Source organism: Octodon degus, unplaced genomic scaffold (assembly GCF_000260255.1).
Source record: "Octodon degus isolate 3935 unplaced genomic scaffold, OctDeg1.0 scaffold00032, whole genome shotgun sequence".
NCBI lineage: Eukaryota > Metazoa > Chordata > Mammalia > Rodentia > Octodontidae > Octodon > Octodon degus.
Genome location: NW_004524608.1, coordinates 8797900 through 8821016, shown reverse-complemented (window position 1 = coordinate 8821016; position 23117 = coordinate 8797900).

The following is a 23117-nucleotide window of genomic DNA, read 5'->3' as shown; positions in this document are numbered from 1 at the left end:
TGTGTGTGTGTGTGGCCAGCTCAGCCCACCAGGGGGCGGGTCTGGTTGGCATGTGGTGCTGGGGATCGAACCGCGGTCCCTGTGCTTTGCCAAGCTTGTTTCAAGTAGGTGCTTTAGACCACTGAGCCATCTCTCCAGCCCCAACTGAAGTGATTTTTAAGGCTACATAAAAATGAAGATTTAAACATCCCAATAGTGCTTAAAAAGAGAACATGATTATGGGATGACAATACTTAATTTCAAGATACAATATTAAGCTACAGTAACAGAGGTATTTTCTTATTAGCTAACCAGTTAACATATAAATCTTTTTCGTGGTGATAATTTTCTGAATATATGGGGGTATTAAATTTCTTCAGCTCTATATTTTCATTATGTACTACATAGTGCAAATAAATTGCAGCCCAAGAAATTTGCTAAAAATTGCAAAATGCAATTCTCATAAGTTTAACCTTTATACACTTCAATTCTTTTTAATGATTTACATGGAAGTGATATTGTACATGCTGGTTAGGATACAGTTAAAAATGGGGCTTTCAATACAAAACATGATGTCCTACTAACCTGTTTTGAAACTGTCTCAATGCTATTTCTTTCTCAATAAAATCAATATAAAAAATACAAAATATGAGGGGCCAGTGAGATAGCTCAGCAGTCTAAAGCATCACATGACTCACCAACTCTGCCCCCAGTATGGGCTGAGCTGTCCACAATTTTTTTTTTAAAAAAGACAAACATGAGGGGCTGATCTAATACTTCCTACACATGAACATCGGTGTTTCTGCATGGGAATGTGTGGGAATTTTAAACAGCTTGTACAGGAGTAAACTGACTTTCTAATTGTGAGAGATAATCTATTTAACCCAAGAAAGTTCAAGGACACTCAGAGAATCCACAGGCATGAAAGAGTAAGAGCATTGTGGGAAAGAAGAAAGGCCTGGCAAGATCTTTTTGAAGAAAGGACAAGAGTGAGAACCATGGAACAAGGTTACTCTCTGTATTTTCATTTTCAAAAATATTTGATTTATTTTTAATTTGATTGTAGATTTACAAATTATAGTTATAGATATGGTTGGGATAAAAAGTGATGTTGTAATACATGTATACAATGCTAAATTATTAAATCAAACTCACATATCACTCACTTTAAGTTTTTCTGTAGTCAAAATATTTTTTTGTAGTCAAAATATCTGAAATTTACTCCCAACAATTTCGACATATCAGTACACTATCACTAACTATAATCATTACATCGCAATGCATATCAAAAACTTACTCCTGTCTACCTGAGAATGTGTGCCCTTTGATTATTTGTTTGCTTTTCATCTTAATATTAGCTTTGCAAAATGCCAACGTGCTTCCTAGGGAGATTCATCTGGCAAATATTAAAATATGTGGGTAAAAAGACACCCATATAGCAAGAAATAAGCTTTAGATACATCCTCATTAAATATGAAGATCACAAAATATGATTCTCATTTCCCCACAAAGGGCATTCTGATTCATCATTTGACCCGGCCACAGCTACCCAAATCTTCAGTTTGAGAAAAGTTGCTTTCAGGTATAGAATAATAGCAGTACTTTCTCATCAACATAAAGCTTAAGGTTTCCTTGCTTAGATCTTCTAGTCCTTGGCAGACAATTTAGTTTATTTCTCCCTAAAGATTTTTATTCACTGCTCTATGTCTCAGGATCATTTATATAGACTGGTTTGGAACATCTATCCTCATTCCCATTCTCATATAATTCTAGCTTACCAGCTAAAGATCACTTTCTCTTTGAAGCTGGATGGTCAACCACAATGATGCCTTTGTCTTGTATTCATGTATTCTGCACCAGCTGTTACCTGTGTAGTCTGTTCACATGTATTGGATTTTTCTTTGAATGATCAATTATTTTAGTTTTCCTAGCTAGACTATGCTTTCTTTGAGAACTGAGAGTATTAATTAGATTTTTCTCAACATCATCCTAATACATAACACAGTGTACTCAATAAATATTCATGAATTAATGTAGTCTAGGTCATAGTCTATAGTCAATTAATGTAGTATAGCCTAAGCTGTGACCTAGACTATACTTGAGTGAGCTTTTGGAAACAGTGATACCTCTGTCTCTGTGCAGCATGGGAGCTGTGATCAGGAGCACGGGCATGGGTGTGGTTTAGACCTCAGCTCAACCACTTAGTGAGGCAAGTTGCTTCAACTCTGGGTCCCAGTTTCTTCACTGGTAAAGTAGGAATAATACTTTACCTGTAATATTGTGATGATCAGATGAGCTGTTTTAAATATCATTACATGCCTCAAATTTTCAATGAACTGTACCTCCATTTAACCTTTAATATTTCATTATGATTCTAGATTGAATAATCCCAATAGGCCTAGTAATGTATACGCAACAAAATCTAATTTATTAATCCAGAAATTGAGATTGACATGCAGTAGTTTTTCTAAAGGCTCACAGATGGTAGGTGAAAGAAATAATACTGAACTCAAAATTTCTGATTGTATTTGTCTGAATTTTCTATTAATTAAGTGGTATTATGCTAAGAATTAAGAGGTGATAATCAGTAAGTCCAAACTGATGATTAGAATTGTCTTTAACTTAATGAGATTGAAACTTAGTATATCCTTACCTAATAATCCTTGAATTTGGTATGAATACTGGCCTGAAACAAGTTTGTTCTAGTACTTTAAGTTGATTTTATAAATCTGACTGGAGTGTCAACCCCCAAAAAGTAGATTGGGTTGTTAGTGAGAAATAAAATAAAATGAAGAGAATAGGTTAATGACTCTACAACACCCATTTAATCTATTCTGAAATTTTTAATACCATGTGGTCATAGATGCCTATAACTGGTTTAAATATAAGCATGTGAGCAGTGCTCAATAAAAGAATGTGAGAGGCTGTGAGGAAATTTTGTATTGTTCCTACGGCCTTATAAGAAGTGATCATTGCTTTATTTCTCTTGATTGTTGTTATAGCTAGGTGTACTTCCTGGACTTGCTACAGCCATGTAATCATGAATAAAAGGGAGGAACTACTTCCTAAAGTGGGGATAAATAAGATATGAAAATAATTTTGGTCTTTGTTCATGCTTTGTACATAATATTTAACATTTTTGAAAACTACCACATTTCTAAGATGATGAAAATATTTTTGTTTTACTTAGGTCAATCTTAACTAGTGTTTCTAAAGCTGGCACTTGAGAGATCTTCACAATAATGATGAGTCTCAGAAAATTTTGGGAAGAGCAGAGTGGGAAAATGTTGCTCCTAGAATAAAGATTGAAAAATTATGCTACATCCAGCAAAATTCTTGAAACTCCAGAGAAGGAATGGTGGAGGATGAAGAAAAACAAGAGTCAAGATGTAGAAAGCTGAGGTCAGGTGGAGCCTCCTCTCCTGGTGGCAAAGAACCACCCAAGGGCTACAGTGTGTTTGTTTATGCAATCAGGAGATTGAAGTCAGTTGAAACTCCTCTGCCTAACAACCTGTTTGCCTGGCTCTCCTCAGGTGCCTTTGCTCTCAGGGCTGGAGCAACTTGTTCACGTGGTGGTTTGCCTCTGGTGCCCTGTGTCCTTGGGGCTGGCCTTGCTTTAGCCCTTCACATGTAATCAATCTCCAGCTTAAGTCAATCCTCATAAAAATATCTTAAGGATTGGACCTAATAACAGCTTCTAATTCAAAGATCCATTTATTCTTGCAGCCTGGATTTTGTAACATCTCCAGCTATGACAAGTATTTCAGGCTTACTTGTCAATGTGTTGTAAATGTCAATGACAGTTTCAAGGAGAGAAAATCAAGCAATTGCTTGAGTCAATGGGCTTTTTGGAGTCATCATGAACTGATGGTCCACCCTTCACTAGGACAAAATAAAATATATGTCTTCAGACAGGGAGAGGAACTTCAAAATGCCTTTCAACATTTTCCAATGCAATCTACCATTTTAGAACGAGTTTTAGGACCTTTTAGGTAAGTGATTGCAGAAAATAAAACTAGAAAATATATCAAAGTGAAACTTTAAAACAATGTGCATCTGTCATCAGGAAAACGTATTACATGGAATTTTTAATTCAATGGCTTTGTTTTGCCTAAATCACATTAATTTTTCTCACTACTCTTTTATCATAGAATGAAATATTAAATCCTGTCCTGATATATTTCACTGATAATGAATCAAGAATAATGATAATATTTGTATAATTTCCCAACATTGAAGATGTCTTGAAGGTAGTGAGTACTTAATAAATATTTGTAAAATATGCAAAGTAGTTTTAATGTAATAATCTCAACAAAGTCAGAAAATCTGGTTGGGGAGATAGCTCAGCTGCATGAGTGCTGTCCTGGCAAGCTCAAAGTGTTGAGTTCAATCCCTGGTACTGAAAAAAAAAGTAGGAAATTAGTACACTAATTGGAAAAGGTGTTTTACATTGCTTGGTATCAATTATTATCTCAAAGGCTTAGAAAGCAATTCATCAGTTGGGTTTCTGAAACATACTGGAATATAACTATCATACTTTTTGATATTTTAAGACTTAAAATAGATTTCATTGAAAAGATTCCTATTCTTGTAGTGCTGATGGTTCAGCCCAGGGTCTTGGGTATGCTAAGCAAACACTTTCCCACTAAAATATATCTTAGACCTGGAAATTTTTCTTGTAGTACTAAAATTTATTTTTATTGCAATATCCTAAACTTAAATTTCAAAGATAAATAGACTTGCTTCACTTAAATAATATTTGGTATTTTTTTCAAATTAATGCCTGGTAATTTCTTCATGTATTAAGGTAAAGCACTAAAAGTTCATTGGGCATGTAGTGCCATTGGGCAGATTCACTCTGCCTATGATGAGAGAATGTAATAGGGCATTTAGGTGTCTTTAACTTTTTGTATCAATAAATATTTTCCTTTGAGTTTGCCAATTCTTCCAAAAAAAAAAAAAAAAAAAAAGCTTATGAGCTTTCAGTCACTATTGATAATCTTAGGTATAAATGACTTTTGAAACAACCAACATAAGAAAATTTGAGCTCCACTTTGTCAGTAAGAAAAATTTTTATATATTATTCATGTAGTTCTCACCTTAACCCTAGAGTGTCTTATAGGCAATTTCTTTCTCTCTTTTTTTAAATGTATTTTAGTACAGGGTTTCACTACACAGATCAGACTCATAGTGATCCTTCCTGTTTTTCAGCCTCCCAAATTTTGGGATTACAGGTGTGCGCCACCACACCCAGTCTCAATCTCCTCTCAGTGGGCCCCACGGGCGGGGCCAGCACAACAGGCCAGGGATGGAATCCCCGGACCCTGCATCTGCCTAAACAGGCGCTTTGATCCACTGAGCTATCTGGTTGGCCCTGACAATTTCCACTGAGTAAACCTATTGACTTTTTTTGTAGGATCTGAAAAAAATCCAAAGATACAATGTCTATGTGTGTAATAGTTTAAACTTTTCTGAACTTCGTCCCAAATACTTCTGCAATTGTTAATCTTGATTGCCAACTTGATTGGACTGCAAAATGCCCAGGAAATTAGTAATACATACTTCTAGGTACATCTGTGAGAGTTCTTTCAGATATGATTCATGTATGGGACAGAAAAATAAGGAGATAGAACCCTAAAAGTGGGTTGAGCAGCATCTACTAGGTTAGGGACCCAGATGGAACAGAACTCTGCTCTCTGCTTCCCAGCTGCCGCGAGGTGAGTGGTCTGGTACATCCTTCTGGCATGCTGACACTGCCTCTTGACAAGCCAGAAGTAATGGAGCCCTGCTCCCATGATTGAAAACTCTGAAATCATGATCTAAAATAAATCTTTCTCCTTTAAATTGGCTATTCTGGATTTTGTCTCGGCATTGTAAATTTTTCTAACAGTCTCCTATTTCTAGTTTTGCTACCCAGTATTTCTTCAGTATTTCTGGATTTCCCTGATAGACATAAGAAGGCTTTTGAGTGTCAATAATCAATGCAACAAATTCATTCATTATCATGTACCATCAGAGATTAGGGGCTTGGGATGTGAGAATAAACAAACAACCTAACTAACAAAAAACTACTTTCTTCAAGGGACTTGCAGAATATAATAAACAGATGATAAAGAATTGAAAATAATAAGATAAATTATTTAATATTCTAGTGAGTATTGGTATCATAAAGAAAAACAGATTAGGGTAAACCAGTTGGGATTCAGAAGATAAACAGCAAGAGGCTTCCGATACCAGAAAGCTGAGGACCTCAGCCTACGGGACTTCTGTGTTCTTATGTGGTGCGATACATAGACGGTAAAAGGTGCTGCTGCGTGCATTTCAGTGGAAATTCAGATGAAAAACAAAAATTCTGACAATGTTTTTTAATATATTTCTTTCATCAGATCTGGCACCTGCAACTCATTGTTCTTCCACAGAGTGAAAATGAATGTGAACTGTAAATGTCTTGAATCAGTGCAGGGCACTGAGACAGCCATACTGGACAACTAAAATATTCAAAATGCAGACTTTCAGAAATGGCAAGAATCATAGGATAAGTGTGTTCAAAGCAAGGGCGAATATTCTGAGAAGGATTAATAGCAAGATGTCTTTACTATAATAACTATTTTAAAACTTTATATATTTGCTGTATTTTTGGATCATAACGTATAAGTCTAAACATTTCCTTTGATGACCAAATTGCAAGAGATAGCCATTTTTACAGTAAAAATATTTTCTAATATTTCTTCTAGTAACCACAACACAAATTTGATTCCTTAAATGTTTGAAGATATTTAAAACTCAGATTTTATCTCTTAGTCTAAGTATCAATTTAAGAAGTTCACTGAAAATTCCAATTGCAACTGTTTTAATAAAGTTTCTTCAATCTGAAGTCTGTAAAAATTAGAAAAACTTTTTTAAATGTAATTAGTGCAGGGTCTTCAGGGTCTTACTACACAGCTCAGACTCATAGTGATTCTCCTGTTTCAGTCTCCTAAGTGCTGGGATTACAGGTGTGTGCCACTGTGCCCAGTCTCAGTTGCTGTCTCAGCTTAAAAACATTTTTAAACTTGGAAATGTAGCATCACTATCAATAAAATATAAATTGTCTGTCAGGCCACATCATTACAATATACATTGTACTCTGGCTAGAAATACAAAAATATGTGAATAAATACTTAAAATTTTGAATTATACATACCTCCACACTATTGTCATTCAAAAGCACCATTCTAATGACTAAAATGTAGAAATAAAGATTTGCACAGAAATCTAAAAATTAGCTTTAATCAATAAAAAATAACTTTTATTTACACCTAACCTTAATTTATTATTACAAAGCTATCGTTACCATGATTAGAGAATATATTTTATTTAAAGTCATTGGCATATGTAAAAGATACGTGTTATGCTTGCATTTCGATAAGTCACTTTCTTTAGTCCCTAAGATGTTAAGGGTGGATTACCTTATTTTAAAATGAATGATTATTTAGGATAAAAACAACATCAGGACAATGTATAAATACAAAAATATCACTAATTTTAGAAAAAAATATATTTTAAATTACTTAACATACATCTATTTTTCTTCAGTTTTTGAATAGTCCCACATCCTAGAAGTATTAAGATTGCTATGAAGTTTGGGAAGGTATCATTTTTGGGGTGTGTATTGTTAGAAATGCTTTCCTTTAACACTGCTATATTTTTACCTTGAAAAGCCCCACCCATGACCGCATGAGGCTCTGGTCCAATATCTACACACAAGCCATGACACATATAATTTCTAATAAATGCTATTTTGTTTAATTGCTACCATACAGAAATCAAAATGAGCTCTACAGGTGGCATTTCCTAGACTGCATACAATATGTTATATCTCTCTCTTTTTTTTAATAGGAGCAACATCTACTTTTACTAGACACAGATGAGATTTTTTTTCTGAAAACGTACAAATGTTATCATTATAACAATTTTTCCACAAGGATACTCGCCTGCCGTGAAACCCCTCTGCTGCTGTGGCACCCATCACAGAGCTCTGCTTTTGGTGACAAGAAGGGCACACCTGGATGCTCATCCTGCAGTGGGGTGGCCAGAAGTGGCTTCAACTCCACATACACGCACCCAAGACTCACATGCCTATAGTCTAATAAATCCGAATTAACTTTATCTCTCTTATGCCAAATCCCTAAAAGCTTACAGTTTCTATAATGCTTAGGTATTAGAACTATGCAGAGAAGAGAGGAGCAACACTAAGCTATTTACTTAGCTTAGTATTGCAAGTTTTCCTGAAACACGCCATCACGTAAGCACATTGCACAGCCCTGTGTTCGGGTCTTGGCAGAGCTCTGTGCAAAGCAGGGGCTGTGCAGCTTAATCTTTCTCAGCTTCCCTGCACAGCTACTAGATCCTGTGCACAGCTGCTCTAAAACCTTGGCTGACCAACAATGGGAAATCTTCAACTTTGGATGGCTTCTGTCACTTTTCATAACACAACGAATATGGTGTAGAATCATACGGATTTCAAATTTGTTTGCAAATTTCCATTATGAAGCTTTTATTATAAGAAAAGGCAGCCGCTTCCCATTTTTTGCAAGCTTAAAAAAGCATGTTTAGAATTGATCTGGCACATGAGGCAGCACGCAGGGAAGAGTGAACTGAAATGAAATGAAAACGCAAGCTGGAAGAATAACTTCGAAACAATGCGCTCAGGAGCAAAGCCCCGCTGCTACCACTTACGTTCGCCTCGGAGCCTGGTGCTTGTATTCTTTGCTGCTAGCACCATGGCACACTCCTAGGCAACAAGAAGGTCAAGGGGCACAGGCTCGGGATTCTCATACAGTAGCGTGAAGAAAATCAATTTCAATCCTCCAAGGATGATACACTGCAACTGAGGTCACTAAACACTATCAGTTCTCTGAGGCCCTTGAGACTTGAAGGAGATTTCCAAAAATTACCACGCCTCAAATTTAGCCCTTTGGTTGAAAACATGAAATATATTTTATGTTTTACCCCACATTTACCTATGTGGGTTGAAGAAGGCAAAGAAAAGCTTTATAATCTTTTATAAAGTAAATATCTTAACTTTCTGGTTCAAAAAGTTCATTTTACAGGACATTATAGGAGTTCTTTTTTTTTTGTTTTATTCATTTTAATGAGAAAAAAGACAAAATAGCAATGAAACAGTTTCAAAACAGGTTAATAGGACAGTTACAATAATTAATGCTTTGCATAGTATTGTCTTCATAGTAGTCATTCAGAGGACAAGATGCAGACATGATGTCTTATCTAAACAATATTAGCACAAAACGTTCTTCTCATTGAACTAAGAGAAAGTGGCTGTATAACTGTCCTGTCTTGTATTATATATATATTTTTTCACTACAAAATAGTCCTTTATTTATATCCCTCTTTTTTGTTTCATTTTGTCAGAGACGGGTGTTCCTCTGCAGTTAGAGAAGCTGTATTTGGAGAAGTCTTTAAAGGACCTTTACATACTTGAAGCCAGTCTAAAGATTGTAGGTACTTGAATTCAGCAAAATAACCCAATATAGGCCATTAGTCCATAATAGTAATATTAGAGGAGTTCTAATCAACCAGGTAGGAGACTTACTACTGTACTGATCCGTATAAGAAAAAGTGGTTTGCATTTTTTGGGGGAAAATTTTACTTATTTTAGCATGAAGAACAGGCATTACTGTTTGATTAGCAATAGACCAAAATTAAGTATTAGTATAAGCTTTAGAAGGAGTGGTGAAGGAGAGAAAATTAGGATGTATAAAGCCTGCATCGGTTTCTAAGAATATCTCCCACTCTGCTTGCATGTGGCCTGCCCTAGGCACTCTGTGAACCTCAGGGTTCTTATCTCCTGTATGGGCTGATAATGTCTAGCCTACTGATTGCTAAAAGACTGTGTGAAGAAAAAAATTAGGCAACTTTGTATAAATTCTTGTTTAGCCTTTGAAATGTTACAAATACTAGTAATTATTGTACTTATTTTTAATAGCTGAAAACTGTGCACTACAGGAACAAACTTCATGAATGAGGACAGTGTGGAATACTAAATAATAAACAATAAACAACAAGTAAATGATAAACAACTGATGTACAGTGTATATTAGTAAAGGAGAAAGAAAATGAAGACTGGACAGTGGGATGTCTGAGGCTTCTCAAGGTCTCTGGAAGGCTTTCTTGTAAGAGAACGGAGCGATCATAAGCAAGATGGGAAAGAGGGGAGTTATGAGAAGGAGCTTGGTCTTTTTTGAAGTCCAGTTTTCTAAAATTCTAGGTAGCAGACCTCCAAGGATATTACATTTCAAAAAAATTTAAAAAAACACGAAGGATGCAACATTGTGTAGAGATTCGTCTGTCTGTCTATTTATTTATTTATTTAAACAGGGTCTTGCTGTGTGTGCTAGGCTGATCTCAAACTCATGATTCTTTTGAAGCTGAGAATAACCAGAAGACAAATTGAACTACTTCAAGCCTTTACGCATTCACAGTTGCATTAGACAGGCTGGGAAGGGATCATTCCCACTTGTACCCAGTAAGCACTTCATTGTCCAGTAAGTTAGATGTCAATGTGCTGGAAAATCTCTTCCTATTTCCCGCATGTGCCTACATCCTTGTATGCTCTAGGAAATCAAGGAAAAGTGTTAAACTATTTGCAGAAACTATCACTTCAGTGCTCAAATTCTAACAGATTATTTCTTTCCTAAACTCAGCAGGTTTGGCAATCATTTTTTAAAACACATGATCAGTTTGTCTACGGGGCTGATTATTTAGACGTGTTCCAGTGAAACCAAGTTTAGCCTCCACACTTTGAAAATGGTGTGTCCCAGTTAAAATAGCCAAGCTATTCTCACATTAAAGAGCTGGATGTCAATCATTCTGGTTTTAGGATTCCTATTATGGGGGACTTTAACTGACAGAAAGCAAACAAGACAGAAATCCCTGAACAGGAGAGCAGTTTGTTCCTGCTCCAGCTCTGAAATGTGCCATATTAAGGATTCCTTCTGCTTGTGCTTTACTTAGACCAGGCTATTTGACAACATTACCACATTATTAGGAAGACAGTTCTTTCCTGTACTACTAGTTCCTGTGTGGAAGAAAAACCTCAGTTTCACTAATAAAATCAATAGCCTTCCCTGGGAAATCTCCTTATGAACTGTCCAGACCTGGCAGGTATGTACTACTGTGTGAGTGCCAGTGCCGAGAAAGGCCAACAAGGACACCAGGAGCAGGCTCCCAGCAGCAGGGGAAGCTCGAGGACCTCTGCCTGAGCCAGTTATCACTCAGAAGGTGCAAAATCACAGCAGAATACTGCAAGAATTTGGTGCCTCGCAGAGAGGATAGGGTTGAGCCCTCCAAAATAAGAGGAAGGATCGAGAGCAGGGACCTGCAATACACACAGAAGAAATGTTAAGTAAAGCATGGCAGTGAACAATTAGATAGGAAAGGACGCACATGGCATTCAAATGCAAGCCTGATTGTGGCAGTGTGACAGGGGGAGCACGCCTTGGATCTGAGCTGTAAGTAGGTCGTCCTGTCTGCTGGGTCTCATCTTTTGCAGAACTCAAGGGTTAGCACTGTAGTTTGAGGTTATGTAAACCTTTGCTTCTCAAGGTTTATTACTTTCAACTTGTCCACAGCATCGCCAAAAGCTATCCAATAAAACTAGCTAATAATAATCATAAAACACTAAATGTAGTGATACTTATTGAGTTTTCAGCGTGTCATACAAGATTCTGTGTTCTAAACAAATTACGGCGTATTATGGAATAAAGCTAATTATATGTACATTGAACTATTATTTATCATAATTTTTGTTAGATTACATTTTGGAAGTTCAGCAATAAATATTATTGTTTGCCTAATTAGTATTTTCTTCCTTCTTTTTAAAAGAATTCTATTTTAAATCACTACTGTTATTATTATAGTTAGTTACCCATTTCTATCCATACAGCTTGTGGATTATGTAATTTTTAGGCATAAGTCTTGGTTATTTCTATGTCAAATAAATTCATTCCCTATTTCAGATTTCTGATTGAGTTAAGGTTTTACATGAGATACAATTCTCGTAATGAAGATGAGTTTATTGGGAACTGTTTTTTTTTTTTTTTTTCTTGTACTGGGGATTGAACTCTGGACCTTGTGCTTGCCACAAGTTGCTTAAGCCACTGAACTATCTCCCCAGCCCTACTTTTTTCTATTTTACTCTGTGACAGGATCTTGCTAAATTGCCTAGACTTCCTTGGAACTCCCAATCCTCCTGCCTCATTCTTGAGAGGGTCTGGGATTATAGGCATGCAGACCCATGTTAGTTTCCTAGAAATTACCTTGAAATTTTAATATTATTCTTCCATGAAGATCTACACACACACACAAACACACACACACACACACACACACACAGCCCTATATTACAGATAAAACAGCCTATGAGGAGTTGGGATTGAATTCTTGAACTATGCAACATCTATAATACCCAAGCTTTTTCCACTGAAAAACTCAATTACAGTCGTATATTATCACCTGATAGGTTGAATAATGCTCCCTTTCCTCCAAGCAGATATGTAGCCTAATATTTGGGGCAAATGAATATTTTATAATACATGGTATTAGACTTATATATTGTCTTATTTACGAATGTGACTAAATTAAGAATCTTGAGATTATTCTATGTTACTGAATTGGATTTAGTATACTCACAAGAATCCTATAAGAAAGAGGCGGTAGAGTTAGAGTCAGAGGTGATAATGAAATGGATGGTGAAATGCTGTAATCATGAGCTAAGACATTCAAACAACCTCTGGAAGCCAGAGAAGGCCAGGAATTTCTCTTTCCCTGGAGAGGTTCTAGAAAAAAATGCAGCTTATTGTCACCTCGACTTTACCCTTTTAAACGATCTTGTTTGGAAACCATTAAGCTTGTGATAGTTTGCTACAAACCTATATGAAATTGATATATTTCCATCCAGAGAGATAGCTCAGTAGAACAAGCACTTGCGTGGTAAGTTCAAGGTCCTGAGTTCAAGCCCTGGTACTGCAAAAAAGAAAAAAAGAAGAAAAGAAAAGAAAAAGAAATTAATATATCTCATAAGTATAGCCAACTGTTTGTAAATATCATATGTATTTTCAAATTTTCAAAGACATATGAAACATTAATTTTAAAGTATTAAGTACCTTATATTTCTGCTTTGCTGCAGCATAAATATCACACATTCTCCATCATTAGAAAAAGCAAACTGAATTCAGGTATCTGAACTTACACTTACGCTTCTTTTATGTGAGTAATGCAACCTTCAGTTTGTTGCTATATAGTGGTTAAGTGTTTATGACTCCTTGACCTCATTGTGGCTGAAAATACTACATCAGGCCTTGGATGATTCCCCAGAATTGACCTGCTACCAGTATCAAAACTGTGTTGGTCAGGTGTGATGACACAATCCTGTGATCCTGGCACTCTGGGAAACTGAAGCAGGAGGAGCACAAACTCAAGGCCAAACTGGCTAACTCAGACCATTTTAGACAATTCAGAAAAAAATATTTTTTACTATTATTATATAGGCAAGCAATAAGAGAGGAAGTATTATGCCTAAATGAATCTGAGTTTCTTAATTATTCTAATTGTAGAGAGAGTTTGAAAAATCATTCCAGTACTTTTTTCCAATGGCAGGAATTTTCACACAAGGGCAAGTGTACTTTTGGAGTATCAACACTTGCCAAGAGGTATACAGCACAGATGGCTTCAGGAGTTTTCCTACAAAATTATCTGTCTATTTATCAGTCTATCTATCTATCTATCTATCTATCTATCTATCTATCTATCTATCTATTTATCTATCTATCTATCATCTATCTATCTCTTATGTTGGGTAAGGCACTATCAAAATTTTTTAAATGTGGCAGAGATGTAGTATGAGGGCCTGAGTTTCTCATTATAAATAAATAAATAAATGTTAAATAATTTATTTATATTTTTATATTTCATAATAGGAATATAACAGCAAATAGCAATAGCCAGTTTTTTAATTTTTATTTATTTTTTATTTAGTACAAGGTCTACAGTGTCTCACTACACATCTTGGACTAGTAGTCATCCTCCTGTTTTCAGCCTCCCAAGCACTGGGATTACAGGCATGCACCACCATACCCATCCCAATCACCATCTCAGTGTGCTCTGGGGGCGGGGCCAGCACAGCATGCCAGGGATCAAACCCCTGTCCCTGTGTCTGCCTAAGCAGGCGCTTTAATCTACTGAGCTACCTGGCTGGCCTGATAACCAGACACTTTTTACCTTCTGACTCTTCATTTGCTATCCATTATAGAAATCAGTCATAAATAAATAGTACTGGAAGGATTTCTCACACTTCTCACTGAAGTTAGAGTCCTTGGAAATATGGGATTTATTTAGGCATAAGTGCTGTCTCATTTACTACTTGCCAATGTAAGCTTAGTAAATCCAATTTATTTTTCTCATTTTTTAAGAAATTAGACTAATAATACTATCTACTTCATAGATGTGATATATGAATGAGATAATTCATTTGGGGAATTTGATATTATTAAATATCATATAAATAAGTGTTCTTATTACTTTCTTTACCCGCATTTAGTTGTGAATCAAATGTCTTCTAACTGCTGCATCCTCCTTGCTTATTATTTTATTACTACACAGTAAGATTTGGTTCTTTATAGATATGGGGAATCGGATTAAGGTGAGTGTCTATTAATCTAATTGAGATTGTGAGGGCCTTTCCATCACATAATGCTGTCCTCCTCTTTTGAACTCATTTGAACTACAAGGTGAAAGACATAGTAATTCTTTTGGGGCCACCAAAATGATGAAGTAGGGATGCCTGTTAATGCAATACCTACTCGAGAACACATAACTCATTATAATTCTTGCAGCGAGTTACCCTGCTGTACATAAGTGTTTGTGTTAGCAAATGCAGGAAGGATTATGATATCTGGGAAAGAGAATGCCGTCAGAAAGTCTTTGACTGCTAATATTCATCTTGGCATTCTTATGACCATGTAGAGGAACATATATTTTTAAACACATAATGAAGAAATAATGCATGTAGTCAGTTTGGGAATACTTACTTGTAAGTTTTGTGTTGTAGTCAATTAGGCTTCTGTCTGTAGGCAAACACTGTAGATACACAGAGAAATATACTGATCCTGTTTATTCCCATAAGGAGGTTTTAAAGGAAAAAAGAAATATATGTGTAAAAGTACAGATGGGCAACAAAATACAGAGTACATGACTTCCAGAGAAAGAAAATTGTGTTTTATAGTGTACACTAATGATAGAGGGGGGAGTACTTTACAGGACCACTGAAGCAGCTCCTGCCATGTGCAAATTTGGACAACACAAAATCACTGAACATTTTTCTAAGGAAAGCAGATCAACTTCAAGGTAACCAATTATTACACCTCCCTGGAAGTGCAATTTTATTTCAACTTACAATAACTTCCAGACTAGAGCCTACTAAGTTTCTGGAAATTCCCTCTCAGATCCCAAGAAATCTCTGGTCTCCATACAAATTAAAAAGTTCTGTTCTCCTTCTGAGCTGTTGGTAAGTCTTGTCGTACGCTATGTTTTACCTGTTTACCAGGCCTCGCCCTAAGATTTCCTGAAGAAATTATACATGCCCAGAACATAGGGTAGCATGCAATTTGTACTGATAATTTTTTAATTTCCTAAAACCAAAAAAACCCTTGAAAAATATGCAAGTTGGGATTGTCTCAAACTTTGCACTCTTCCAGGGTAGTGGTAGGAAAGTTTGAGTTAATTATTTCGCTATCAACGTTTTAGGACTGGTGATGTAATTCAGTGGCGCAACACCTGCCTGGCAAGCACAAGGCCCTGAGCTCGATCCCTGATACCAAAAAAGGAGAACATTGTAGTGTGCTTTCACTACTAAATTATGGAAAGGCCTCATGAGTAGAAAGTAACTCTTCATGGATTGTCGTATAAGAGAAGAGGGAAATAAACATGCATAAAAATATCATCTATGACATAATAAACATAGTTCTAACTAGATATTATAATAGGATACTTTTGGTCTGAATCCAAGTCCCAAAGGCCAGTAATCCAAAAGGCATACTATTTCCAGAGATAGAATTCAGAGAGCTAAGGAAATTACAGTTTCAGGGCCTTGGAGATGCATGAGCCACTTCCAAGTCCTTGTATCTAAGGATGCACAAAATGTCTGTATGCTTTCTTTCCACAAGTCTAAAATTGTTTTAACTTCAGGTATTAAAAATTTAGATAGTCCATGGTAGACCATGCATGGGTTTTCACATAATAGCATGTGTACTTCTGGAAAATCAACACTCCAGGAATACTGCATAAATGGTTAAATGGTTTCAAGACCCTCTCTCTCTCTCTCTCTCTCTCTCTCTCTCTCTCTCTCTCTCTGATTTACCCAGGAGCATACCTTTATACAATTATTATGCTATTTTCTTGGTCTGCATTTTCATTATCACAATGCATTTCTCGTCTAGTATAAGAAGAAAAACTCCTAACTTTCACTTGTCCTAAATGTCAGTGTGAAATTATCCTCTGGGTGTAGAGATACCAGTTTCCAAACAAAGATATTTTGCAAGATATCACACTTAAAAAAAGCCAAACAAACTCATCTACATATGTTTTATTTATTTATTTACTTACTTACTTATTTGGTACAGGGTCTGACTATGCAGATCGGACTTGTAGTAATCCTCCTGTTTTCACTCTCCCCAGTGCTGAGATTATAGGCATTCACCACCACGACTGGTTTCAGTGGCTGGCACAGCATGAGGTCAACACTGAGTGCAGTATCAGGGATTGAACCCAGGTCCTTGTTCTTGCCAGGAAGATACTTAGACTGCTGAGCTATCTCCTCAGCCTCTACATACCTTTGAAATATGACTTTTCTTGAGGAATCTTCTAAATTTAGTTAATTTAGGACCAGCCAGATAGCTCAGCAGATTAAAATGCCTGTTTAGGCAGATGCAGGGGCCAGGGGTTCCTTTCCCTGGCCTGCCATGATGGCTCTGTCCCCAGGACTTGCTGAGAAGGCAATTGAGATTGGGCGTGGTTGTGTGTTCCTATAATCCCAGTGCTTGGGAGGCTGAAAAACAGGAAGGATCACTACAAGTCCCATCCCCTGTACTTAGCAGATAAAAAAATAAAATAAAATAAAAGAGATGTGTCATTTTTATTCCACATGCAATTAGTATGGAGTTTACCTATTACCTTAGAATTGAAATTTAAATGAGATATAACATATGTATTTGAAATGAAAAACAAAGTCAAATTTTTGTTACAGGAAGTAATTATGATTTAAAAATAAAGGCTTGCTGTGTGTTAGGTTATATAACAAATATTTTCCATAAGCCAGGTTAATAATTCCAAAATTTGGTACAATTGTATCTAATTAAAATAATTATTTTTGAAGGTTTGTTTAAATAAAACATTATTTTCATTTTTCTAACAGATTTTTCATCTATAAATTTAAGCCACTACCTCCTAAATTGAGGAATATTGGGATGATCATCATTTGATATTAACCAGAAAATGGAAAATGAATTCTTTCAATGTTGGAGTAATCTTTTCTTTTTAAATAACAGTTTCCTTTTTAAAAGATAAAATCAAAGCAGAAGCTAATTAAGTTATAATTAAAATAGTTTTTGTGGTTGATTCCATGTGACTTTCCCTGTATGATTTGAGAATTCTAAGAATTAAAAAATATTGCCATAACAAAATTCTTTCCATTACCACTGTCTTGCTTATTTGAATTGCTTCCCTTATATCTAAAAAATGTAGGAATAAATTTGTTGTTGAATCCTGTAATGTTTCCCAGGAATAAGTAATATTCATTCATGAGTGTTCGAAATACTTGAAAAAGAAAAGTTCACAAATCTCATCAAGTTAATTCTGTCCAATAAAATTATAATTTTACTTTGAAAAGGTTTTTTTTTTTTTTTTTTTTTTGTATTTTAGGGAAGGGTCTACAGGGCGTTCAGAGTCTTACTACTAGATTGGACTCATAGTGAGCTGCCTGTCTCAGCACACCCTGGAGGCAGGGCTGGCATGTCAGGCCTGGGGATCAAACTTGTGGTCCCTACACCTGCTTGCAGGCACTTTAGTCCGCTGAACTATTTGGCTGGCCCTTTTGAAAAGTATTTAACAGCATTTTTAATGGGTCCAAAATTGATCGATCTATTACACAATAATAATAATTGTAATGAATATTGAATTTTAAGTTTTTTGAGTACAAAATTATGGTTGTAACAAAATTTAATATACATTTTGATTTCTATGCACAAGGATATAGTACACAAGGCAAAAGAGATACAAAAATTTTCAGCTTTTGAAAAAGACACTGTTTTTATAATTTTAAAGGATAGGATAGTGGTGCATAGTAAATTTCTCTGAGAGATTTCATTGTATATGTTAAAAATAATCAGGAAGTTTTTTGTTCATATGCTTTGCAAATTTTAAATTTAAGGACAAACTTAAACATGTAATTATCAGTCTAAAATTAAACATGTAATTATCAACCTACAATCACAGAGGAGTACCTGATGTTAAAATACTCTATTGGCTTAGTTACACCAATGAAAACAAAAGCATCTATTCAGTCCACCAAACCTAAGGTATCATCTATCTCCAAACAAGTAAGGAAGTGACACTTGCCTGGATCTTCATTCCTGTCCCTCTCTTCTTCAGGGCCTCAGATCTGACTCTTTCTGGGCAGTTACTGAGAGTGTGAGGTGATAGCTGAGGCTGGTGTGTTTGGCAAAGGAGCAAATGATATGATATTCAGAATAATTTACGATAATAATAATTCACACTGATATCTAATTATGTCGATAAGGCATAGACTTCTTAAATATTATCTATCAACAGCTATGTATCAGTTTAGATTCATGCTTACAGGCTAAGAACTTGGGATGGTCTTCATAGCATGGAGTTTAGATTAAAAATATTTTTTGAATATGTTTATTAAATAATTTGTTTATAAATGATAATTTAAATACTTAGTATTTAGCTATTAAATATCATTGAAATTAAAAGTTTGCAATAAAAATATGTGTCTTATCTCTTTACACAGAAAAATGGTTAATGACAGATATTGGCCCCAAAGCACAATGTTTTAGTGCATTCTAATTGAAAGAAAAGGAACATGGTTTTTAGTTGGGCATAGTGCCACACGCCTGCAATCCCAGCACTCAGAAGGCTGAGACTGGAGGGTCCTTGTGAGTTAGAGACCAGCCTGAACTGCAAAGTGAGGGCTAGACCAGCCTGAACTGCATAGTGAGACCCTCTCAAAGAAGGACAAAACAAAAATGTTAGTTTTATTGGTGCATTTCAGGCATACGTAATGAGCACATTCATGGTAGGCAATTTGTACCTGTGCATAATGAATCCTGATTCTTCTTTTTGCCCCAGCTCCTTCCCCTCTATTAAGCTCCTCTTCTCCTTATGTACAAATCTTTGCTTCTAGTTTTTCTTCTGTATTCTCTTTTACTGTCTTCTCTCTTCTTTCCTTTCCCCCTTTCCTTTGTTCTTCTTTTCTTCTGAATACCTTTTTGTCCTATTTCCTGATATCTATTATACACTTTGGTCCTATTTACCCTTTATGATTTCTTAAACTACAGAAACAGTGCTGTATTCAAACATATGTGCCTGATTTATTTCACTTACGAGTATGATCTCAAGGTGCCTCTATTTACCTAGAACTGTTTCAATCTTATCATTCTTTTCTCTTTTTTTTCATTTTATTTGTTTGGTACAGGGTCTCACCTCACAGCTCGGACTCATAACGATCCTCCTGTTTTCAGCCTCCCTTGTGCTGGACTTACAGGTGTGCACCACCACGCCCGGTCCCTCCAGCTTATCCTTCTTAATGACACAGTTGCACCACAGATTTGCAATAAAGATTATTAACCCTTAAATATGCTCTTTTAGATTAAAGGAGCTAAACACTTCCTTCTTTAATAAGCAGAAGGGATTTCTGCTTATTTTATTTACTTCCTCTTTTTAAAAATAACATTTTAGAACTTTTGTAAGTCATACGAGGCTATAAAAACAATACCCTGTGAAATTGACTTTCGGGCCTAATGATGAACTCTTCTGATAACAGTTCATGAAGCAGGGGCAGAAATCCTACTATTAGAAGCTTGAAGCCTCCAGGATATTAAGCTTTAGCATTTGACCAGTGTGGGTAAAGGAGAGAGAAGAAATAAAAAGATCTGCCGCAGACATGCTGCCTCTAAATTACAGCAAAAGGGGATACAAAGGAAGGACCATATTGTATCTATATATGCAGAATAGTTAGGACAGATATACAGCTACTTTCACTTAATTCAATGAGAAGAAAGATTTGTACTAATAGTGTTTGGACAGGATCTCATGCCTGCATTTTGTACTATGGATAATGACTAAGAAGATAACCATGTACAATGTATCAGTTATTGACACTGTCCTACTAATCAGTTTTGAAACTCATTGCTATTTGTTCCTCAATAAAATAAAATACAATAAAGAAAAAAATAATTACAAATTCAAGTATCAAATATCTGAATTACCTTCTCAACTTTTCAGTCGCATTTTCCTGTTCAAGTCAGTAGTCTTCCTGTCTCTTAGTGAGCAGTTATTTCCATTTTCGTTGCCCTCACTGTAATCTATTGACTTGCTACCATTTGCTATTTTAGAACTATTTCTTCAATAGATAACTAAATGCTGATGAAATCTGCTTAATTGTTTTCTTGGAAATTTCAAGAGTTAAATAAATGCCTCATATGTTAAGACTCAGAAGCTTAGCAGGTTCCTCACCCTGCCAAGGAAAATGATTGGAGAGGCAAGTAAGCTCACATGTCCTGACACAAGGAAATTAGATCGTTCAGATGAATTTTGTGTTTACCTGCTTTTTCAAAATATTGCTTGCCCAAACCCAATCTTTCATTTGTTGGGAAGATATCTAGAAATTTTCATTTCAATAATTGAGACAAGTTTTTCTCCCCTGCCAATTTCATGACAAATTAAGCTGCTTCATCTACTTTTACTGAATTTGCCAGTCTCAATTTTCATTGTCTATGAAGCTGGCAGGCTGTAGAAGCTGCTTCTCACCACTGATTCTCTGCTTCGCTGTGCAGTCCCCTAGAATTTCCTTTTCTAAAGAAAATTAAAGCTTCACATGTAGATGCAGAAGAGCCAGGCTCGGACCAACATAGCGACACTAGTCATGAAAAAGGCCAAAGGCTGAGCAAGGCGCATCAAACTGGCATGTGAGTAAGCTTAAAAGTATAAATAAATAAAACACTAGCTTAAGTCCACCTCTCACTTTCCTATTGTCCCACAGGCACACACACACACACACACACACACACACACACACACACACACAGCAAAAGCGCATTTTTTGCTTTCCTTACAGTCTAAAAGAAATGCTGTGTCAGTATTTGATGCATCCAAGGACTGAAGGTAAACAACATGGTACAACTCTGAAAACTGCCACCGTAAAATATTTTAAGAGGCAGAATAGAGTAAAATAAAATAAAAATGTCTTTTTATGTGATATCTCAGAGTAATTCAGGATTTATGGTACCTTAACCTTTAGAATCCAAAATATTAAGCTATGTTTCTTAGAGATAATAACTCGGCTGTCCCTCACTTACGTGTCTTAGATAAAAGCCTACTGCCACAGAATCCATGAATGCGCAAATACCCTTGCGGGCCTTTAGTAGTAAATCTTATGGAATAGCTTATGGCCAATGTAATGGCCCACAGTAGCCTGCGAATATCATGAATTCTAATAATACTTACATCAGTAGAAACATGAAGTAATGTCTCCATTGTAATTAAATGATGTATTTAGAGCAGTGGACTAAATGGTCCCCTAGTGTGTTGGTGATATATTCTAATAGTCTTCTCTTTACAGCCCCACATGGTAATAGTCATGCTTTATTCTGGAGGGCTTTGCTTCTGACTGAACATTTGAATTGCAACATTAAGTGGTAAAGTGGATTACAGCGAGACTCCATGAATATGGATCCTGATCAAGGAACTAAGTGCTTAAAAAAATAAAATGTTACCATTTAAATAGAGTGATTACCAAAACATTTTTATATGGAGGAATGCGGGGAGTCTTTGCCCCACTTTTTATTCCATGTCCCAGAAGCAGAACATATTTGCCACAATTAAAAATTTAGTAGGGTGAAACACTAGAACTTAAATCACTGTAATTTCTGCTGTGCTTATTGAATTTAATTTGAGCTGTTTGAGGTACAAATTAGTTTTGATAATAATTACTTTATTCCATTTTAAAAACCTGTTCGCTCCAAACATTGTAGCCAAGCATAGGAAGAAATTACTCCTTTTTGAGAAGGATAGGAAATTATCCTGCGGTTGATTAGTTAGAAATGTCACATTGTGAATTTCCATTCTGTATTTTTCCCTTGAATCAGTTACTAAAGCAGTAGCTAGAGGCGGTAAGAGCCTACGGCGAAGCTGAGGGCACTGCAGGCTATCCTGGCTAGTGGGTAAGGAAAGGCAAGGAAGAGTCTGTCGCATCTGGTAATCGAATCAGACAGTTTGAGTGTATATAATACAAATTGTAACACAAAAACACTGTACATTTATCTTCTGCAATTAGGTATCTCTAGGAAATTTTCTAATTATTGTGTATTATAGTTCTAAGTGTCTTTCAATACATTTTCTAAGAACAAGGAACAATGTCTACCACTGTTAATAATAAGGTACATCTGATCAGTGAATGTGAATTTCTAATGATGAAGATATAGATAGATAAAGATATAGATATATAGATAAATAACTGTCTTTTCTATTTCATTAAGTAAACACTGATATGTGTGTATGTGTGGTATGTGTTTGAATATGCACTATTTTGCTTAAGGTATTGTAGTTTTAAATTCACAGAGTGCTTGCAATAGCAACATTCATGTCACTAAAATTGCATGTTTAATGGCTTCTGTTGCTTAGTTGTTTTACACTTAAAGATAATTTGGCATGCCTTATTTCCTAAATTTGAATTTTCCAGATGTTAAAAATTAGCACTCATTCACAATTTTAGAAGGTTAAAACATACAACCTTGTTTGTACCACAGGAGCTATGATCAACTGGGGACAACCGGTGGTTTACA